Genomic DNA, 21,830 nt, shown 5'->3' on the forward strand with positions numbered 1-21,830 from the left:
GCTGGTAAGATGGCTCGGTGAATAACTGCCAAACTTGAGGGCTTGAGTTCCACCTCCAGAACCCACACAGACAGGACGAACTGCCAAAAGCTCTCTGGCTTCTACGTGTGCACCATGACACACACACACATACACACACACATACATGTACACATTCTTAAACACACACTCAAAAACACAAGCTTAGTGGGGGGGGGGGCACTCCTAAAGTTCTTAGGGTAGAAATTTCACCCTCACTATCTTGGGGGACAAAGGAACGGCACCACAGCCTGTAGTCAGAAAGTTCTCCAAGACTGTGCTCCACGTATAGCCAGCAAGAGCAGGAGTGGGCAGATTGGGAATGCATCCACGGTCTTGCCAACCTCACATTATTGTATCTAGCCGAGATGTTATCGTTATTTTTACCATTGGCTTTGGTTCCTGCAAAAAAAAAAAAAATTCCTCCTGGCTTTAGATAAAATTGGGTTTAGCCTTTGAGTTGTGTGTGCATATGGACGTCATCCGTCATGCGTGGGTGACGGAGGAAAAGATTAGGGATGGCCTCCATGCTTGGCTGCACACGCACGGCTCAGGGTGAGTCACGAACCTCAGACCAGAAAGGAAGCTGAGTGGGAGGCCAGAGCAGCAGAGCCTCAGGTGTGAGTCGTGACAGCTCAGTCTGGAGGCAGGCAGGTGGCAGACCTCTCCAGTGGCCTCCCACTGAGATGCCCACAGCTAGCCAGGCCTGGAACCCCAGCAGAGGGGCCCCTGGGAAGGCCAGCAGCAGGCCAGGGTCCCCTTATCACAGCAGGGCGCCGTGTTCTGCAGAAGTAGACAGTGGATATTTCTATTTTCTATTTGCTTTTCTTCTGCTTGGAAAAAGAAACTTCAGAAAATGCTATCTGTTCTTTTGCCAGCGAATATGCAGCTCTTATTTAACTTTAAGATATTTATTAAAAAGCGGTATTTTTTAAAACCTTAAAATAAAGATTCGAGCTTGAGCTATGTTCAGAAGGATGAAAGAAAGTGTTGCTTACATTCCTGAGTTATTTAAGTTGGGGGGTGGGAGTGACTAGGTAGGAGTAGAGAGGCAAGGGCAGGCAGGCAGTTTTAAGTCAGAAAACTCTAAGGTTTGATGAAAGGAGAGAGAGAGACTGAGCATGACTCTGGCTCTAAGGCAGCTGGGGAAACGAAGGGGATGACTACAGCTGGACAGGGTAAGTCAGGCTCCTGGACCAGCTCCCTAACCTGCCTCATGGTGGCTGACTGCCAGGAGTGCACCTGTTTCCAGTATAAGGTTGGCCAGAGAGAAACTAAGGTGAGAGAGTTGGCTCTGGATCTCAGAAGCCCCACAAAGTCTGAGGAGACCTGGGTGGGGAAGCGGGAGTAGTGAGTAAGAAATGTCGCTAAATGTACAGCTTCCTTGATTATCCCTTGAGTCTTTGTGTTTGAGAATAGGCCATGTGCCATCTCCCCATAAAATCTTTCTGGCTTTGTGGCCCCGGCTAGCCTCTCTCTGCCATTAATTATTAGCTTAGATCCATTTCCTGACTTGTTTCGTGTGAACTGTCGAATGATCTGGACGCGGTCTGATTGTGAGTGCTTTGGTAGAGTCCTTTTAAAGTCAGTTTGGGGGACAGATTTTGTTGTTGTTTTGGTTTGGTTGGTTGGTTTTGGTTTGGTTTGGTTTGGTTTTTCAAGACACGGTTTCTATGAGTAGCCTTGTTTGTCCTGGACTCACTTTGTAGACCAGGCTGGCCTCAAAATCACAGTGATCCACCTGCCTCTGACTCCCAAGTGCTGGGATTAAAGACTTGCGTCACTGCCGCCACCACCACTTGGCTTGGACGGGTCTTTTGGTTTGGGCTTTTACATTTTTTTCTTTTTGCGATGGAGTCTGGCTTTGAACTTGCTCTCTAACCCAGGCTGGCCTCAAACACACAATCCTCCTGCTTTACCTCCCAAGCACTAGGATTAAGAGTGTGCACTGCCACACCAGCTATAAAAGTTCTCCTCCTCAGAGGCAGAACAGATATTTGTTTATTTGTTTGTTTTAATTAATGTTTTGTCTGTGTGTACACCTGCAGGCCAGAAGAGGGCACTAGATCTCACTATAGATCATTTTGAGCCACCATGTGGTTGTTGGGAATGGAACTCAGGACCTTTGCAAGAACAAACAGTGCTCTTAACCTCTGAGCCATCTCTCTAGCTATAAAATTTCTTGCTGCAGCTAACTGAAAATATTTTCTTCATTGGGCCTGGTGTGGTGGTTAACACCTTTAGTCCACACATCTTCAGTCCCCGCACTTGGGCACACACATAGAGACAGGTAGATCTCTGTGAGTTTGACGCAAACCTGATCCAGTTCCAGAACGACCAGGGCTACAAAATGTGACCCTGTCTCAAAAACAAATTTTCTTCATTTGTTCTTTTATTTGGATTATATTTTTATGCTATGCTAAAGCTTGAAGCACCCTGACCTAGGGTCAGTTAGTCAATTAAGCTCCCCCTTGTGACCACATCTGCTGCTTTGAAGATGGAAATATTTTGCCATTACAGAGATTCATTATGTATTTTAAGTCCCTGGGTTTATTTTGTTTATTTGTTTGGCGTATTCTTTCTTTCTCCTCTCTCGATTTCTGTCTCTCTGTCTCTCCCTGTGTGTCTCTCTGTGTCTCTGTCTCTCTCTTTCTCTGCCTCTCCCTCCCTCCCTTTCTCTCCACTCTTTCCCTTATCCATCTAGAAAATACTTGATACATAGTTCAAGAAGATCAAGGTTATTATTTCTTTGATTATTTGATGACCAATGTGTAGAGAATAAATTCTTCTTTCCCAGCCATGTCTGATTCTATTATTATGGTAGGCTTCTTTCTTTATTTCTTTTTTTTCTTTCTTTCTTTATTCATTCATTCATTTCTTTCTTTCTTACTTGGTTTGTTTATTAATCTATTTGTTTCTCTCTTTCCTTCTTTTTCAGCTGAGTATAGAAGCCAGAGTCTTGCACATGCTAGGCAAACACTCAACTACTAAGTAAGCAACAGCACCAGACTTATGATGAATACTGAACCCATATACACCACGGTCATCTTTATCCCAGGCAACCTACTTGGGTCTAAAGAAGACTATTTAACATTTGGTTGTATGGTTTGTATTCTACTGTTAATTTCATTATAAGTATGTTTTACATCCAACCACTGATGCAACAAATATTCACTAAATGTTGACAGTGGGCAGGCCAGCAGATGGGTTCAGGGAATAGGGAGAGAAAGGCCGACACGGGCTTCCACATTAAGCTCTGTACCGAGTAGACTCTAGTGACAAAGTGTGCAAATGTGCTCAGTAACAAACAGTGCATCTTAGAGGCTATGAGACGAGGGCTGCAGAAGGCCCCAGGGAGGCTTCTCTCTGACACTGGAAACGTAAGCATGCCCTGATGTGCCTCAACCTACATGGCTTTTGGATTGGTCTGACTCAGACAATGAGAGAATGAAGAAAGAGCAGACACACAGACACACAGACACACAGACAGAAAACCCATAGTCAGATGGGCTGGACACTTTGATGGAGACAGACTAGCGGTAGCCCAGAAACTCCACATGTGTGTTTTATATATTTGAACCAGGGAGGCAGGTTTAGCTAACAGTGGTAGGGGTATCTGTAGCAATCAGCCTCGGTCTGTAAACGTCTGAGACAAGGAAGCTTCCATCACTGTTTTCTTCACGTGCTGTCAACACCTGCACCTGGGCCCACAGAAGGCCTTGCCGTTCCCATGGGTCTGAAAAAGCACTGGAGTCCTTGACATGGCTGTGCACACGTCAGCAGTAGTCACCCACTCAGGACTTCACCCACTCCCCACATTAACAGAGTCTGGGCTGGGCTGAGACCTGGGCCAGGCTAGATCCTTCCAGAACCTTGGTTCCAGCTTCACAAAACCAATGGAGCCTAGAGGAAAAGATTTTTAAAAAATGATTTGTGGGAGTACACACTTTTAACACCAGCACTAGTTACAATGAGGCAAGAAGATCAGGAGTTCAAGGCCACCTTGGGCTTTTTAGAGAACTGGAGACTAGCTTGAACTACACGAGATCCTGTCGAGGGGAAAAAAAGAAACACAGAAGACTAGTGTCACTTCCCAGACTGTCCGTAGCAGGAAAGGGGAGCATACCTTCATGCTAAACTCCATGAAACAATTTTGCATAACTCCCATTTCTTTTGCAGAATCTTCCTTGTAGTTCACTCTTTAAAAAACAAAACAACAATAAGCAAACAAACAAACATACAAACAAAAAACAGCCAGACATGGTACCGCACCCCTTTAATCACAGCACTTAGGAGACAGAAGCAGGTGGATTGCTGTGAGTTCGAGGCCAGCCTGGTCTACAAAGTGAGCCCAGGACAGCCAAAGCTACTCAGAGAAACCCCGTCTTGAAAAAAAAAAAAGTAATGAATTGTCTATTTAGTTCCAAGTCCCATTTCTCAATGAACAGAACATTCTCCACAGTAGAGAGGAGAGTTGGATATGACTTTCACACATACTCTGGTGCCTCATATTTGACCACGTCCCCTGGTGGTGGGGGAAGACCTGGTGGCACTCAGAGGAAGGATAGCAGGCTACCAAGAAGAGACTTGATACCCTATGAGCATATAAAGGGGGAGGAAGTCTCCCTCAGTCACAGTCATAGGGGAGGGGAGTAAGGGGAAAAAGGGAGGGAGGGAGGAATGGGAGGATACAAGGGATGGGATAACCATTGAGATGTAATAAGAATAAGTTAATAAAATTAATTTTAAAATGTTTTTTAAAAAGAAAAAAGTACTTATGAATGTGTGTGTGTGTGTCTGTGTGTGTGTGTGTGTGTGTGTGTGTGTGTGTGTGTGTGTGTGTCAGTTTGAGCACTTAATACGTTTCCAAAGGACCAGGATTCAATTCTCAGGCCCCACATGGTGGTTCACATCTGCAACTCCAGTTCCAGAGGATGAAATAGGTTTTCGGACCTCCACAGAGGCACCAGGCACACACATGGTGCACAGACACACACTCAGGCAAAACACACAAAAATTAACAATTTTAAAAAGATTTATTTTGGGTTGTGAGCCTAACTGAGCCATCTCTCCAGACTCCTAACAATTGGAGCAGATGTATTTCTGATTCTTTTGCCTGTTCTTGGGACTCTTTTCTTGCTATTGGATTACCTTGTCCAGCCCTAGGTCATAGCCCAGAATCTCTCAGGCCCCATATTGTTTGTCTTTTCAAGTTCTCCTCCCATTCATAAACAGCCGTCAGGGCCTAGAAACTGTTGCAAACATTTGCTCCAAAGTCAGTGCAACTTGTACCATCAGGATCACAGACTAGCTGGGAATTGATGGGACTTAAATTGTCATCTTCCTGTAAGGTGTGCCCAGGGCCCATCCATATGGCCACAGTCTTTCTCATTCTCTGTACCCCCATGCTCTAATTGATTTCCACCACTTCACCCCAATACCCTGCCACCACAAGCAAACTAGTCTTTATACCAGGGCTAATTTGTCAACCTTGACCAGTGTGATAGTTAAAGAAAAATTCATAGTAGAGGAGCTGTGGGAAAGGTGCACAGCAATCCTCTACTCTGAAAATCCTCCGTAAATGCCTGTTCAAAAACAAAAGGCTAGGACTGGAGAGATGGCTCAGTAGTTAAGAACATTGTCTGCTCTTCCAGGGGACCAGGGTTCAATTCCCAGCACCCACATGGTGGCTCACAGCTGCCTGTAATTCCAGTTGTAGGGGCACCAATGCCTCTTATATCCTCCTGGGGTACATCAACATGCAGGCAAAACACCCATACACATAAAATTAAAGAGAATGCTTAAAATAAATAAATAAATAAATAGTATGTTTATTTTCAAATATATACACTGTCTCTTTCAATTTAATTTTACTAGGTATTTAACTGTGTTTTATAAAAAAATGTCAGTCTGCAATAGATTCAATATAGAAAACTTCTAAATGTTGAATTTTTATTTTTTGTTTGTTGTTTTGTTTTGTTTTGTTTTGCTTGAGACAGGGTTTCTCTGTAACCTTGGCTGTCCTGGACTCACTTTGTAGGCCAGACTGGCCTTGAACGCACAGAGATCCACCTGCCTCCGCCTCCCAAGTGCTGGGATTACAGGTGTGTGCCACCGTGCCTGGCTTGAATTTTAATTTTTTAAAAAAGATTCACCTACTTTTTTACTGTGTATGTGAGTGTTTTGCTTGTATGTCTGTGCACCACCATGTACATCCAGTATCCCCAGAGGCCAGAAGAAGCCAGGTTCCCTGGATCAAGAGCTACAGGCTGTTGTGAGCCTCCTGACATGTATGCTGGGAACTGAACTCAGGTCCTCTGGAAAACAGTGTAAGCTCTTAACTATAGGGCCATCTCTCAGCCCTCAGTATGGATTTTTTTTTAATGAAAGTAGTCTGCCACCACAAAGTTTCAGAAGCAACTTATGATCAGTCCATGCCCTGTGTCCCCAGTGGACTTGTCATAGTACCCTTCGTGAATGAGCAGAGTAACACTGGGTGACAGCAGTCAGACAACAGCCGCAGACTGAAAGGTAGATAGTACTAGAGCTAAAACCACAGCTCACATGGCTAGAGAGATGGGTGGTGGTTAAAAGTAGTTGTTTCTCTTGCAGAGGGCCCGGGGCCCAGCACCCACATGGTGCCTCATAACCATCTATTTCTTCAGTTCCAGGAAATCCAATGCCTTCTTATGGCTTTTCATAGGAACCAGGTTCACAAATCATGTATATACATGGAGGCAAAGCACTTAGAGACATAAATAAAATAAAATATCTGGAGAAAGAGAGAGGGAGGAAAGTCACAGCTCACAACAGTGTCACCTCTCATATGTAGGCACATGATAGAACTTCATCCCAGGCCCAGTGTTGTCACATCTCAAAGTCCTGTCACATTCCAGCTGCCACAGAACAGACACTGTCACAACTCTGGGCCAAGTGCAAACAGCAACAAGACTCTGGGGCAAGCTAGTATGTAATCAGAGGTGTTGGACTGTCCCGTGCATAGGTGGGGAATCTCAGAATATGCCTTTATTTGAAGAATAAAAGAGCCAGCTGTCTGGCTGCATCAGGAATATGACAAGGCCCTGGTAAGTGATGTGGCCTGTTTCTCATAAGTTTTGGACTTTATCAAGCTCTGGTGGAGCTGGGACACAGGCTAATTCTGTGTGGGTTTTACAAGTTCTGGCACAGACATCCTGGAGGATTCTAGCTTGTCCGGTGTGAGTGGTTTGACAGGAACAGTTGATTCAACCCTGGAGAACAGTTAGGCTATACTTGGAGAGATGTTTGTCCTGACCTCTGAGCTGCCAACCCTCCTGGGATATGGAAGGGACCAGGGCAGCTTAAACTGCACACAAAATCTTCCTTCAGGAGTTCTGCCTGGAGCCATCTCCTCAGAGACTCTGGTGAAGATTCGTCTAATTTCCTCTCCCTGCTCCCACTGTGCCTACAGTAGGCACAGCCTGCAGCTGAGCCTGTCTTAGCTGACCCTCCTCACCCTAGGGACAGTCCTCCTGTGGCCGGTTCCGGTTCAGGCTTCGTGTGAAGCCACAGTGCCATCTGCTGGCTATTGCGAGCCTTGCCAGCCATGTCAGTAACAGGCTGGACATGGCCAGCATGTAAAGCTTCCTCCATTTTCACTTCAGGATTAAAGGTAGTAGTTTCTCCCTCAGGCCACAGGCTTTGACGATCAGAACCTTCGCTCCAGGTCACCATGTCTTCTTCCATTCGCCCTCCCTTGGATCCGCACTCACTCAGACTCCAACCCCACCCCTGATGACCAGGAACTCAGTGACCAGGGCTCCTTAGTTCATGACCCCAGTGGTCAGGACCTCTTACTGGGCATCTGCAGTTCAGCTCCACAATAGTAAGGCAGCTTCACTCATGCCTCCCTCCATGGCAGTGATGCCCAGGCCCTGGAAGAAATGCTGTGAGCAGGCTACTGAACAACCTGAGATGTCCTAACTCCTCTTTTAGAGCCTCCTGGGCAAGGTACCTAGAGGCCATCACTTGGAGGCTGCTGTACACTTGGATTGGCATTCGGAGCTCTTGTTTTCACAAGCATAGATAAGGTCTTATCTGGTTCCCTGTCTATCAGATTCTCCCTTGACTCAGCAGAGGCCAGTACACATTGTCCCATATTGCCCTCTCTGAGTTCTTGGCTCCCTGCCTCAGACCTGGACCCAGCTGTGCAAGTCAGCCCATTAATGAAAGCAGTCTCTGCTATAATGATCTAACCTTGTAGGAAGTCTAGCCCAAGACAACCAGACTGTGTCTTCTAGCACCCGGGTATATGCCTGCTGCCACCTAAACCTGACATCTGTTGGCCCTTTAGTGCCTGGTCTCATACCTCTGTACTGTCTCAGGTCACTGCACACAAAACCCATCAGATCTCAGAAGCCTTTACATAGAACCCAAGAGTTTGTCAATCCCAGCATCTCTCCAGTGCAGGGAAGGATTTGAAGAAGGAATCACAAATACAAGTGCACAAAGCCCAGGTATTCAGAAATGACATTCCCATGTGGCTAGGGCATAAAGTAAGGGTTAGGAAGGAGGAAAGAGAGTTTCAAACAGGAGCAGGGAGACACGAGTCAATACCTGAAACACCTTGGAGCCAATAAATATGAGTGTTCGGTATTTTTTGTTTTTTTTTTTAATTTCTCAGTTGATCAATCTAGTAACATCATGGAATGCTAGAGAGAAAGAAACATAGAGTCAGGTATACCAGGCAGCTCAGTTAGCCAATAAACAAACCTTTACTGAGTAGTAAAGTGAGTTAAGTGGTAGTTCCATTCCTATTTCCCCCAAAAAATTATGCCCTAGAACCTGTGAATGTGACTTATTTGGAAAAGGGGAGCTTGCAGAAAACTAAGTTAAGGCTCTCAAGATGAGACCATCATAAGTTCAATGGGCCCTAAACCCAATGACAAGTCCCCTCTTAAAAGACACGCATCAAACTAGAGTTGGTGGCATGTGCCTATAATTCAGCACGTGGGAGGCTCAGGCAAGAGGATTTCCATGAGTTCAAAGCCATCCTGTACTCTATACCAGGCAATAATTGGAACTACATACATTAAGACGATACCTCAAAAACAGGAGGGGTTAAAGTATAGTTCAGTTGGACAAGTGTTTACACAGTATTCACAGAACCTTGGGTTGAATCTACAAGACCGCACAGACCCAGTGTGGTGGTACACACTTGGAATCCCAGTACTGAGGAGGCAGAGGCAGGAGGACCAGAAATACAAACTCATCTTGCTACACATCACATTTTAGCCCAGCCTGGCCTACGTGATACCCTGTCTCCGAAACAAACCACCACCACCAAAAGCTGACTCACAACATACACACAACAGCGTTCAGGGTCAAGGAAAGACAGAGGGAGAGATTGGCAGGGCCCTACCTCAGACTAATGAGTGCTGAGCACGGGTCCTTCCTTGGTGCCTTTGAAGGGAGTGTAGCTCTGATAAGATCTTTTCCACTTTAAATCTGGGCCACAGAACTGTCAGTGAATAAGTTACAACTGTCCTAAGCCACCACACTGTGATGAGTTGTTATAAAGTCCTGGGGAGCTGCCACGGTGCAACCATGTGCTCTGATTGGCACTGGATGTATAATCACACAACGTAGGCTGTGAATCTTTATCAATGAACAATTTGTTAAATAAATATTTGCTTAGAGCCTATTATACAGCAACAACTGTTCTGGCCACTGGGTTGCATGAACAAAGCCTCCACTTGTTTGTAATTAATTCCACGTTAGCACCTCCTTCTTTTGGCCTCATTCTGGTAGGAGACTCGGCCTTTCTTTTGCTTTGTTTTGTTTTTTTCTTGTGTAGTGCAAAGATCAAACCCAGAGCCTCTCAAATGCTAGGCAAGCTCTGCCACTGAGCTATACCCTACAGCCTTCTTTTTGCTTTCTGTATTCCAAAGCAGCAGCCAGTGTCTCTTTTCTTTTTTTGTTTTTTTGGTTTTTTTTGTTTTGTTTTGTTTTTTGTTTTTCAAGACAAGGTTTCTCTGTGTAGCCTTGGCTGTCCTGGACTCACTTTGTAAACCAAGTTGGCCTTGAACTCACAGCGATCCACCTGCCTCTGCCTCCCAAGTGCTGGGATTAAAGGCCTGTGCCACCACCGCCTGGCTTGTCAGTGTCTCTTTAAATTGCCCCAGGTTGGCCTTGAACTCACACTGTACTTGAGATTCCCCTGCCTCAGCTTCCTGAGTATCTTGGCCCAGCTCAAGATTCAGCCTTTCTCACCACCCATGTGATGAATTCTTTATATTAAACTCTTTATTGGGGCTGAAGGGATGACTCAGCAGTTATGAACGTGTACTATTCTCGAAGCTCCCAGAACATAAGTCAGGCTGCTCAAAACCTCATGAGACTCTAGCTCTACAGAATCCAACACCCTCTTCCGGCCAACTCAGGCATCTTTACACAGTCCACCTACCCACATACTCACACACATGATTAAAAATAAAATATTTATAAATAAATAGATTCCATCTTATTAAAACATGCGATGTGTGGGGGGGGGGGGCTAGAGAGATGGCTCAGAGGTTAAGAGCACTGACTTCTCTTGCAGAGGTCCTGAGTTCAATTCCCAGCAACCACATGGTAGCTCACAACCATCTATGATGTGATCTGATGCAGGTGTACATGCAGATTTAAATAAATCTTTTTTTAAAAAACATGCAATGTGGTTCATTTTCTCACAAGGCCCTAATCACATAGATGTAGGATGAAGGACTATATTCAAAACTGTGCTAAGAGACGATCCATTGAGCACAGAGACCCAAGTGCTGCGAAGGATTTCAAACCACGGGATAAAGATCTGTAAGAGCCAGGCACAGTGACACATATCTTTAATCCCAGCACTCAGGGTATAGAAACAGACAGATCACCATTAGTTCAAGGACTGCCTGGTCTTCATAGCAAGATCTAAGCTATAAAGTGAGACTCTGTCTTTAAAAAAAAAAAAAAAAAAGACCAACAGACAGGAAGGAAGGAAGGAAGGAAGGAAGGAAGGAAGGAAGAAAGGAAGGTGCTCGGTGGTGATCTCTGTGAATTTGAGGCCAGCCTGGTCTACAGAGTAAGTTCCAGGACATCCAGGACGACACAGAGAAGCCATGTTTTTTTGTTTGTTTTTTTGTTTTGTTTTGTTTTTTCAGAGCTGGAGAGATGGCTCAGTGGTTAAGAACACTGTCTGCTCACCCAAACGTCCTGAGTTCAATTCCCAGCACCCACATGGTGGCTCTCTCTTCTGCCATGCAGACATACATGCAATAAAATACTTAAATACATAAATAAATAAATCTTTAAAAGAAAAGAAAAAACAGAAAAAAAAATAAAGAGGGAGGAAGATTAAAAAAAAAAAAGATGTTAGGCAAGCCTTGTATTTCAGGGAGAAAGAGGGAGGCCATGGAGCCATGAAATACATCTAAGTATATTCAAAGAACACTGTATAGTTCCTGGCACAAGACTGCGATCCTGGCCACTCAGGAGAGTGAAGTGTAAAGGAAATTTAATCCAGCAACAAGGTTGCTCTGATCACATCCAAAGACCTTCTAGGTCTGTGTGATTCTGCTGGAATGCAGACACACCCTTAGCACACACCTTTAATCCCAATGAAGGTGAAGTTAGCTTGCAGAAGGAAGCACCCATGTTTGAAAATGATGTCTAATTGAGAGGCAGACAAAGGGACAAATCAGAGAAAAATATGACAGAATAGGAGATGCCTAACTCTCAGGAGAAGAGGGAGAGAGTGAGAGAGAAAAAAAGAGGGCTTAAGAGAGCAGTCAAGAGAATTAAGAGAGAAGGAGGTAGTTTTACAGGGACAATTTTACAGAGGCAGATTATAGAGAGAACAAGCTATAGACAGGTGAAGACAGACGAGCCGGAAGATTAAAAGGAGCCAGAAGATTAGAAGGAGCCAGATGATTAGAACATATTGCCAAAGTTAGCATGAGGTCAAGCAGAGCAATTCAACCAGAAGCTGAGAGAAGCCAGTTTGAATCTGTCTGGAGAGGAGTTTGAGCCAGAACAGCTCTTTTGAACCAGCTAGCCAGAGTTCAGAAAGAGCTAGAAATGGCGAGTTTATTCAGAAGTAAGTCTCAGCGGCTGAAAGTATTCTAGACCCAGATTAGATTGTAAGAAGGCTCGATGCTTCCAGGTCTAGGCTTAGAAAACCTCTGAGGCGACAATTACATCTGGCAAATAAAAGTTACTTTTACATTGAGGCTCAAGATCAACCTGAGCTCCATATTGAAACTGTCTCTCAAAAGAAAAAGGGTTGTGAGCTGGGCGTGGTGGCGCACACCTGCCTCCCCTCCCCCCCCACCCTACCCTCACCCCAGCAAAAAAAAAAAAAAAAAGTCATACAGATGGGAATACAGTTTAGAGTATGCGTTTGGTAGCCAAGGTTGTAGGGTAGTTAGGGTTACCTCTCCTTTAAAGCAACCTTTAAATCAGTGCTTCTCAACCTGTGGACCTGAGACCCTTTTGGGGGGGGTGTCATATGCCGGACCCTTTTACAGGTGTTGCATATCAGATATTTACATTATGATTAATAATGGTAGCCAAATTATGATTATGAAGTAGCAACAGAAATAGTTTCATGGTTGTGTGGGGCGGGGGGGGGGGGACAGTCACCACAGCACGAGGAATTGTATTAAAACGTCACAGCATTGGGAAGGTTAAGAACCAACTGCTTTAAAATGGTTCCTAGCAGTAGCCTACGCTAGTCTCCCCTCTGTTCGTTCATCAGTTTCATCTCCCTCCGCATCTTGTACACTCTATCCAGATGTGAGCTCCTCCTCCCAAGGTCTTTTCACTTACTGTTCCCTCTGCCAGGACTTCCCCACCCCCACCCCCCCACCCCCACCTCTGAGGCTTCTCCTAATCTACTTACTTGAACTTTTCAATATTGAACTGAATATGCACCAAGCTCTGCCTCGCCCCAGCCACACTTGGTTTTTCCTTCGTAGCACTTGTCACCAACCCGCACTACTTATTTACACATTCTCAACACCTAGAATTGTATCTGAGCCAGGCACAGAGGTGCACATCTGGAATCCCAGCACTCGGGGAGGCAGAGGCAGATGGATCTCTGTGCATTCCAGGCCAGCCTGGTCTATACACAGAGAAACCCTGATTAATTAAATCTGCATCCCAATAGCTCCCAACTAGAAAAAAGTTACTGAAAAGTTTATTTTGTTTTCTATTGAGACAAGGTCTCCAATGGCTCAGGCTGGCCTTAATTAAACTTGCTGGGTGGCTGAGGATGACTTTGAACTCCTAACCCTCATGCTTCTGCATCCTATGTGCTGCCCAGCAAAACATGGAAACTGTTAGCAGTATCAGAGGTTAATCTCTCTATAAGAAAAGAAGTTCCTGGAAATTTATAACACCAACAATCAGGCTGAAGAGATGGCTCAGCAGTGAAGAGCACTGCCTGCTCTTCCAGTGGACCCAGGTTCAATTCCCAGCATGGAAGTTGACAACTGTCTGTAAGTTTAGTCTCAGGGGATCTGAAACCTTCTTCTTGCTTCTGTGGGCACCGAGGAATACATGTGGTTCACAAAATACACGCAGGCAAAAATACCCATATACATTAAAATAAAAAAATAAATATTTTTAAAAAAACCAACAATTAAAACAAAATTGGCTAAAGGGAAGAAGCCAAATAAAAGCTAAACAGATGGCTATAAATTAAAAAAAAAAAAAAAAGGTGGCCAGGTTCAGTCACAGAGAGGATAAACTACAACTCTCAGGTGTCAGCGTGAATCCAGTCACACAAGCAAAGGTACACTCCGCTGTGACATGCAAGTTAGGAAGCAGGAATGGCCAGGTTCTTGCTTCTGAAGGCAAAGAGTTCCTGAGTATGTGAAGATGAAGAGAGAAGTCACCCGCAAGGCTTGTCTTAGGTGAGAGGAGCTCGGTGGCTGAGAACAGGGAGCATAGCTTCATTTTCTGCTTTTGAATCTGTTGAATTTAGATTCATATAAATGTGTTGGCCTATTTGTTTGTTTAATCACTTTACAGCCTGATCCCAGGCCCCTCCCTCCTCTCCTCCCATTCCCCCTCTCCTTCTCAGAGAAGGGGAGGCCCCCAAGGGGTACCAACCCACCCTGGCAGCTCAAGTTGCAGCAGGACTAAGCGCATCTTCTCTCACTGAGGCCTGACAAGGCAGCCCAGCTAGGGGGAAAGGAGTCCAACGGCAGACAGCAGAATCAGAGACAGCCCCTGCTCCGATTGTTAAGGGACCCACATGATGACAAGACTGCACACCTGCTACATACATGTAGCGGGTCTAGGTCCAGCGCATGCATGCTTTGTGGCATGGACCCAGGTTAGTTGACTCTGTAGGTATTCCTGTGGTGTCCTTGACCTCTCTGGCTCACCCAATCCTTCCTCTCACTCTCCCACAAGACTCCCCTGAGCTCGGCCTATTGTTTGGCTGTAGGTCTCTGCATCTGTTTCCATCAGCTGCTCAATGAAGCCTCAGAGGGCAGCGATGTTAGGCTGCTGTCAGACGTGTTACCTGTTTTTAAATGTAATTCAAAATAAAAGGACCTCAACTGAAGTCAGTGTCACTGTCAGAACACAACCCTGTTTCCAGACTTGGTTGGATAAGCCCTTCTGTCATCTCAACCTAAATGCACCTCCTGCACCTGCTGCTTCCCTGACGCCTCTCATGGCCACTTTAGTCCCAGCTCACCCTTTTGTCTTCTGAACACAGGACCTATTTTTAAACATCAATCCCAAAAAGAAATCAAAATAAAAATTAGTTGGAGTTCTTGTTTAAACTCTAAAACTTAAGTCACTCCAAAACTCAGCACTCTCTCTGAATTTTCACAGGCCACACACCATAGCCGTGAGAATACAGAGGCAATGCCAAGGTAAATATAAACAGACCCAGTGAGGAGGCACCAAAAGTATCTCTTATTCCCTTTGACAAGACATGGGGCAGGTGGGGGCGGGGCACAGCAAGAAGGGAAATGGGTCAGTGGGTTTTAGAAAGTGCTTGCTTGACACATAAACATGACGGCCTGAGTTTGGATCCTGAGAACCCAAACATCTATAATCCTAGCCTACACAGAGATGAGAGGCAGAGAAAGAGAAGCCAGAAGGCCAGTCAGCCTAGTGTACACAGCAGCAATCAACAAGGGATCCTGTTGCAAAAAGAGTGGCCCATGATGACCAAAACCCTGCTTGTGCACCATTCTCTGCCTCTATCTCTGTCTCTCCATACACACAGACACACTCATACACTATAATGTGCAAAGAAAGAAAGAAAGAAAGAAAGAAAGAAAGAAAGAAAGAAGGAGAAAAGGGGGGAGGGAAGGGAGAGGGGGAGAGAGGGAGGGAAGGAAGTGAGAAACCAAAAAAAGGAAAGAGGAGAGGAAATGAAAGGAGTGGAGAGAAGAGAAAGGGAAGGGAAAAGAGAAGGAAGGGAAGAAGGGAGAAGAGAGAGGGAAGAAGGGACAGAAGAGGAAGGGATATGGGAGGGGAAGAGGGAGGAGAGGGGAGGGAAGAAAAAGAGAGGGGAAGGACAGGGGGTGGGGAGAAAAGAGGAAAGGGGATGGGAGAAGGGAGGGGAGAAAGAAAATCTCCACGATTCACTGCAATCTTCCTTCGCCTGCACGATCTTTGATCTTCCATTTACGTGCCACCTCTCTCTCCTACACAATATTTGGCTTTCAACACGCAGAAGAATTTTATGAGGCATGAAGTGAAGATGAAATAAGCCTGCCTACCTGGATCCCTTTCACACAGATTCACCTTGGACAACGACAAGGGCCTACACTAAGGCTGAACTGTGTTTCATCATCACGCACATGTGGGGTCATTCCTTAAAGCAGCTGGTTCTACTTATCCTAACTACAACACCAACACAGAGGTGGAGCAGTAGCCCTACACACCCAGATAGCACTACTCTTCCCTAATCAGCCAGCCTGAGTACTGCCCATAACTTTGCTCAAATCACCAACTTCTTTTTTTTTTTTTTTCCAGGGCTGAGGACCGAACCCAGGGCCTTGCGCTTGCTAGGCAAGCGCTCTACCACTGAGCTAAATCCCCAACCCCTAAATCACCAACTTCTTGTCCCTGGTGTTCCCTTATGTCTTTTCTGCTAGAGTAGTGGAAATTTGTTCATCTAAAGACAGCCATACTCATAAGATAAGGAACTAGACCACTTTCTTGGTTGTTTAAAAATCATTTTTAGATTATTTATTTTCTTTATGTGTGTGGGTGCGTGCTGCCCGCATATACGGCTGCAATGCCTGCAGAAGTAAGAAGAGGGCATCATCAGATCCCCTGGACCAGGAGTTGCTGATGGTTGTCTGGGGGACCCCTGTAAGCATCATGGTAGGTAGAGAAACATGGAGTAAGGTAAGAAGGAAACTCAGTGCAGCCTAACTTAGTTGGTCTGGGTCAAACTCTGGAGACCGACAGAAGGCCAGTTTACTTTAGACAAATTTAAATCCAGTACAATTTTGGAAAAAGATTCCTAGTGGCAATCATTCCAATTCCATGTCCACAATAAAGCTTAGGGCATGGCTACTTCAAAACTCTTTTACAGAGTACATGTGACCAGAAAGATGGGTTCTTTAGCTTAAAGGCCTAGGATCTGGGGTGGTCTCTGACCAAGACAGTGCAGAGGCCAGCAGGCTATAAAGCACATGCGACATCTCCCCTAAGGATGGGTTCTGTTGACTGAGAAACAAGGCCGAGGATAAAAACTCTAGGAAGGGAGAGTCTGGAAAAAGCATTCTGGGGTATTTGGGTGAGATCTGGCCACACAGATAGAAGAGGTCACCTGGTCATTAACAACATCCACTCCCAGTCTTCTGGGTGGGAGACATGTATTTTTCTCCACTGAGGAGTCAAACCTGTGTGATTAACATTCCTGAATTCTGCAATGCTTATCTGTGAGCACTGGCACTCGTGACTTCTACAGGTTGTGAACCGTGATGTGGGTGCTGGGAAACAGACCTGGGTCCTCTGCAGGAACAAGTGCTCTTAACTGCTGAACCACCTTTCCAGCCTTTGCTCGCCTCTTTCCTTGGTTGTGTTTGTTTGTTTGTTGAGACAGGGTTTGTCTGAGTAATAGCCCTTGCTGTCATGGATCTTTCTTTGTAGACTGGGCTGGCCTTGAACTCTGCCTCTGCCTCCCGAGAGGCATGTGCCACCATGCCCAGCTCCTTGGTCATTTGGGTGGGAGTGGGAGGGGGCGGGGGCGCCTGTTTGTTTTTCGAAACAGGGCTTTTCTATGTTATCTTGGCTGTCCTGATCAGGCTGGCCTCGAACTCACAGTGATCCACCTGCCTCTGCCTCCAAGTGCTGGAATTAAAGCTATGCACCACCACACCTGGCTCTCCTTGGTCATTTTTAAAAACATCTCCAGCTGACTTCTTATCCAGGCAAAGAGTGGAAGAGAGACGTTCTATGTTCCTGCTTTCAAATTACCCACTGTAAAGGCTGGAAAGGTGGCTCATCAGCTAGGAGTATTTGCTGGTCAACCTTGAGGACTAGAGTTCAGAGCCCAGCAACCATGTCACATGCTGGGCTCTGCACAATCACCAGCTCTGAGGAAAGCAGCTTGCGGTCTGTGGCATGCTCACCCTGCGTGCACTCATGTACAAATACAAGTCTTTAAAAATAAATCTTTTTAAGAGACAATAAGGTGAATGGCTCCTTTGTTATTTCCAGGTGTTGCACTGGAACATGTTTCCCACCTTTACAGTCATGCCTAACCTCTGAGGCATGCCGTCTGGGGATGTCACATGGCATCTTGAGATCTGTGACTATTTCCTAAACTGAAATAAGTCTTGGGATCATATTAGGCCATCTCTGACTGACAGGAGTTGCACAATGAGGTGTGGGGAAAGAGACCAGGACAGAGTCACACAGAAGGAGACTGAGACAGAGGTAGTAAAACACTGCTATTGAGATTAGGGCAGAGGCCTAGGCCACCAAGTAGAACCCCAGTCCTTGCTTTCTCCACTTCCTGGCTTACTAGACTTAAGTCAGAGTCTCTCTGCAATGTAGTTCCTAATAACTGGATCTACTTTGGGGATGTGTGACACTTTTTTAAAAAATTTCCTGGTCCTTCCAGGCTTCTTACCCTTTGTTCTTTTTCTGTTTTTTGTGTATTTGTTGTTTCTAGAAAGTTTCTCCTTGGCTGTCCTGGAACTTGTTTTGTAGATCAGGCTGACCTCAAACTCTGAGATCTGCCTGCCTCTGCCTCCTGAGTACTGAGATTAAAGGCACTACCACCACCATCACTACCTGGCTTTTTTTTTTTTTTTAGAGATTTATTTATTTTATTTTATGTGTATTGGTATTTTGCAAGCATGCATACATATGTGCACCACATGCATAACTGCTGCCATGGATCCCCTGCAGTTGAAGTTGCAAACAGTTGTGAGTTGCCATGTGAGTGCTGGGAATTGAACCCGGGTCTTCTAGGGAAGCACCCAGTGCCCTTAACTGAAGACCTGGGTATTTGGGGCTTGTTTGTAATGCTGACATTAGACCTAGGGTCTTTCTCATGTTGGACAAATGTTCTACCATGGAGCTACATCCTTAGGCCTGCTTTTACTTTTTATTATGAGACAGGGTATAAGTAGTTCAGGCTGCCCTTGAATTTGAGTGTGTAATTTCCCTGCCTGAGTAGCTGGAATTATAGGCCTTTCCCAGCTGATCCAGCTAGACTGGATACATGGAGGAGGTCAGAGATCTATTGCAGTCAGGGTGGGAGGTGTCACATACGCTCATAGCTGGCTGAAAAGCTCTCCAGGACTCAGCCTCTTCAAAGACTAGACATGGTTAAAAAAAAAAAAAAAAAAAAAGTAAAAATCTCTGTGCTTACTAACTGGATTTCCCTTTGCTCATTCCTCAAGGTTGAGACAGTCTTTCCAACATCAAGCTCCCATTACATGCCTCTGAGTCACTACAAGTGAGGTGACCACATGGAACATCGTGTCTGAAGAAAGCAATGTCTCAACACACAGGGGAGGAGCCCGTGCAAAGCAGCTGTGTGAGGCAGCTCTGAATGGAGAGTCTCCTCTAGCAGTGCCTAGAAGATCATCTGCAAATACATGTGAGTACTGGCAGGAGCCAGCTGGGGTTGGCTTCTTTGCCTTTTCATGCTGACTGACAGCAGGGGAGGGGGAGTGGGGGGGGGAGGTGGGAGCTACCCATGCCAATGGTGTCAAGACAGTCACTCCAGTTTGACCCTCTCTCTCCAGACCCCACTGGTCACCACCAATTTTTCCTTCTCATATGGCTGTGGTCTCTCCCCCAGGGTAAGGGCAGACATCCGGATTACAAACTTGTTTGGCAAGGCAGATATGCACTGCATGTGGGAAGCAGCACACCGGGCCTAGTATCTTTGTCTATATTCCCACCATTACAGGATTTCCAATTTTCTTCAAGGCAATGTAACTACTTTCTGGATCAAATACAGCATAAAGTTTATCTGGGCATGGTGGCCTCGCAACTTTAGCCCCACCACTTGGGAGGCAGAGGCAAAATTAAAACAGAGCTTAGCAAATGTTTTCTATAAAGAATAAGAGCACAAATACTTCAGATGTTGAGACTCATGCTACGGTAAGTATTCATCTCTGGCATGTCAGTGTCAAAGCTGACACTAACAATGCACAAAGAACAAGATGTACCGTGTTCCAGTAAAACTTTATTCATGGACATTAACATCCAAATTTCATATAGTATTTTCTCTCTCTTCTCCCTGCCCCCTACAGGTGACATTTAATATCAATTAAAGCATACCTTGTTCACTGTGGTCACACACACACACCTATAACCCTAGAACTCAGAGGTTGGAGAGGTGGCATGCTTTGTTCAGGTCCACATAGTCAGTGCCAGAACCAGGATTTAAACCCAGGAGGCCTGAACCTAAAGCACTATGCAGTGGGTGTCTACATTCAGGGTGCTGGAACTGCCTGCTTCTAAATTGCACGTTTGGCTCAGAGGTTAAGAGCACTGTCTGCTCTTCCAGAGGTCCTGAGTTAAATTCCCAGCAACCACATGGTGGTTCGTAGCCATCTATAATGAGATCTGGTGACTTCTTCTTGCAGGCAGGCACACATGCAGACAGAACATTGTATACATAATAAATAAATAAATCTTTAAAATAAATAAATAAATGCATGTTTAGTTCACTAGTATTCCCTAAAAACTCCACAGGAGGGAGACCTTTCCCTACCCAAACTCTAACTTGCTGTCTTTGGAGTTCTGGATTTAATTTGTAGTTTCATAGGCAGTTGAAGAGTTGACTGGTCATCTGTACAGAATTTACACTGGTCTCCTGGCACAGAGAACTCTGGCTCCATAAACAGGTGTTCAACCAAATTACCCCAGTTACAAATTAGTTCAGATTGCAGACTGTTTGCCTATCAGGCACAAAAACCCAAGTTAAATTCTAGCACTGCACAAAAGTGAGGCCTGGCAGCATACGCCTGTAATCCTAGTACTGGGAAACTGCAGGCATGAGTATCACAAGTGTAGGTTTATCCAAGATACATAGCTAATTCGAAGCCAGCCCGAGCAACATGAGGGCCCTATCGTTAAATAAATAAATAATAATAATAATAATAATAATAATAATAATAATAATAATGGGAGCTGGAGAGATGGCTCAGAGGTTAAGGGCACTCACTGGCTGTTCTTTCAAGGTCCCGCGTTCAATTCCCAGCAACCACATGGTTGTTGAGATCTGATGTCCTCTTTTGACATGCAGGCACATATACAAGCAGAATACTATATACTTAACAAACAAACAAACAAACAAAAAACCAAATAAGTAAAAAAAATTTTTTAAATAATAAGACAAACAAAGACAAGCTACCCAAATTTAACTAGAAAGTGTTCAGCACCATTCAGGCAGCCTACACTGAGCAACCACCCCCAGAACTTGACACCTAATCTCTGTGGTGGAAGAAATTATATAAACCTTGGGTCTTTTCTTTTTAAAGACTTATTTATTTTTATTTTATGTGTTTTGAGGTGTATCCCATGTATGTATGTGTGTATGCATGTATGTGTGTATGTATGTATATATTTATGTGTATATGTATACCACATGTATGTCTGGTGTCCAAGGAGGTCAGAAGAGAATATCGGATCCTATAGAATTGACTGAAATTATGGATGGTTGTGAGCAGCCATGTGGGTGCTGGGAATAGGGGCCTCTAGATAAGCCATATGAGCTCTTAACCACTGAGCCATCTCTCTAGCCTGCTAAGCCTTACATCTTTATACACTTCCCCAAGTGCTGCTCATTGTCCAGTAGCTTAGACAACTAGTAGGCTTCCAAGGTCCTAACATGTTCAAGAATAAGGTAACTCTCAACCACTCTCATCGTCAACCAGCCTTGTTCATAATGGCATAGATTTTATAATAGAACCCTCTCCCCAAGACAGACCCTGAGAAGGAGGGTGTGGTGGGCACTGTGTGCAGCCCAGATTTCCCTCTAGACCTCAGAGGTGCTCTATGGACCTTGACCCTCAGTGCCTATAAGAGTCACTTCCCTTCCAGAAGCAGCTCACATCCTACGACTGGCCACCTTACGGGAGAACGAAGGTTCAGAATCCTCACACGACGCTTAGAACAGCCTTGAAGGTTGCTTACAACTTGCTCTGGCCTCTGTGGAGACTCCCCCCCCCCCCCCCCCCCCCCCCGCCCAGTCCTCCTTTCTTTCTTCCTTTCTTCTATAATAATAGGAGATTCCTACAATAAACCTGCATGTTCAGCTCTGGCTTGTGATCCTGAGAAGTCTGATGTCCAAGTGTCAG

At 45.2% G+C, this 21,830-nt stretch overlaps 1 long non-coding RNA gene across 1 annotated transcript; it reads right to left on the bottom strand.

Moving 5' to 3' along the window:
* Window positions 1–910: 910 nt before the first annotated feature.
* On the bottom strand, window positions 911–9,532 carry LOC311609294. The gene is made up of 4 exons (XR_014783343.1): window positions 9,419–9,532; window positions 8,614–8,708; window positions 4,145–4,217; window positions 911–3,921 (listed from the first exon to the last, which is right to left on the bottom strand). It is a non-coding gene; the product is annotated as an uncharacterized lncRNA (long non-coding RNA).
* Between the last annotated feature and the right edge of the window lie 12,298 nt (window positions 9,533–21,830).

The sequence above is a fragment of the Acomys minous genome (genome assembly GCF_964271855.1).
Source record: "Acomys minous genome assembly, chromosome: 2".
NCBI classification, from domain to species: Eukaryota; Metazoa; Chordata; class Mammalia; order Rodentia; family Muridae; genus Acomys; species Acomys minous.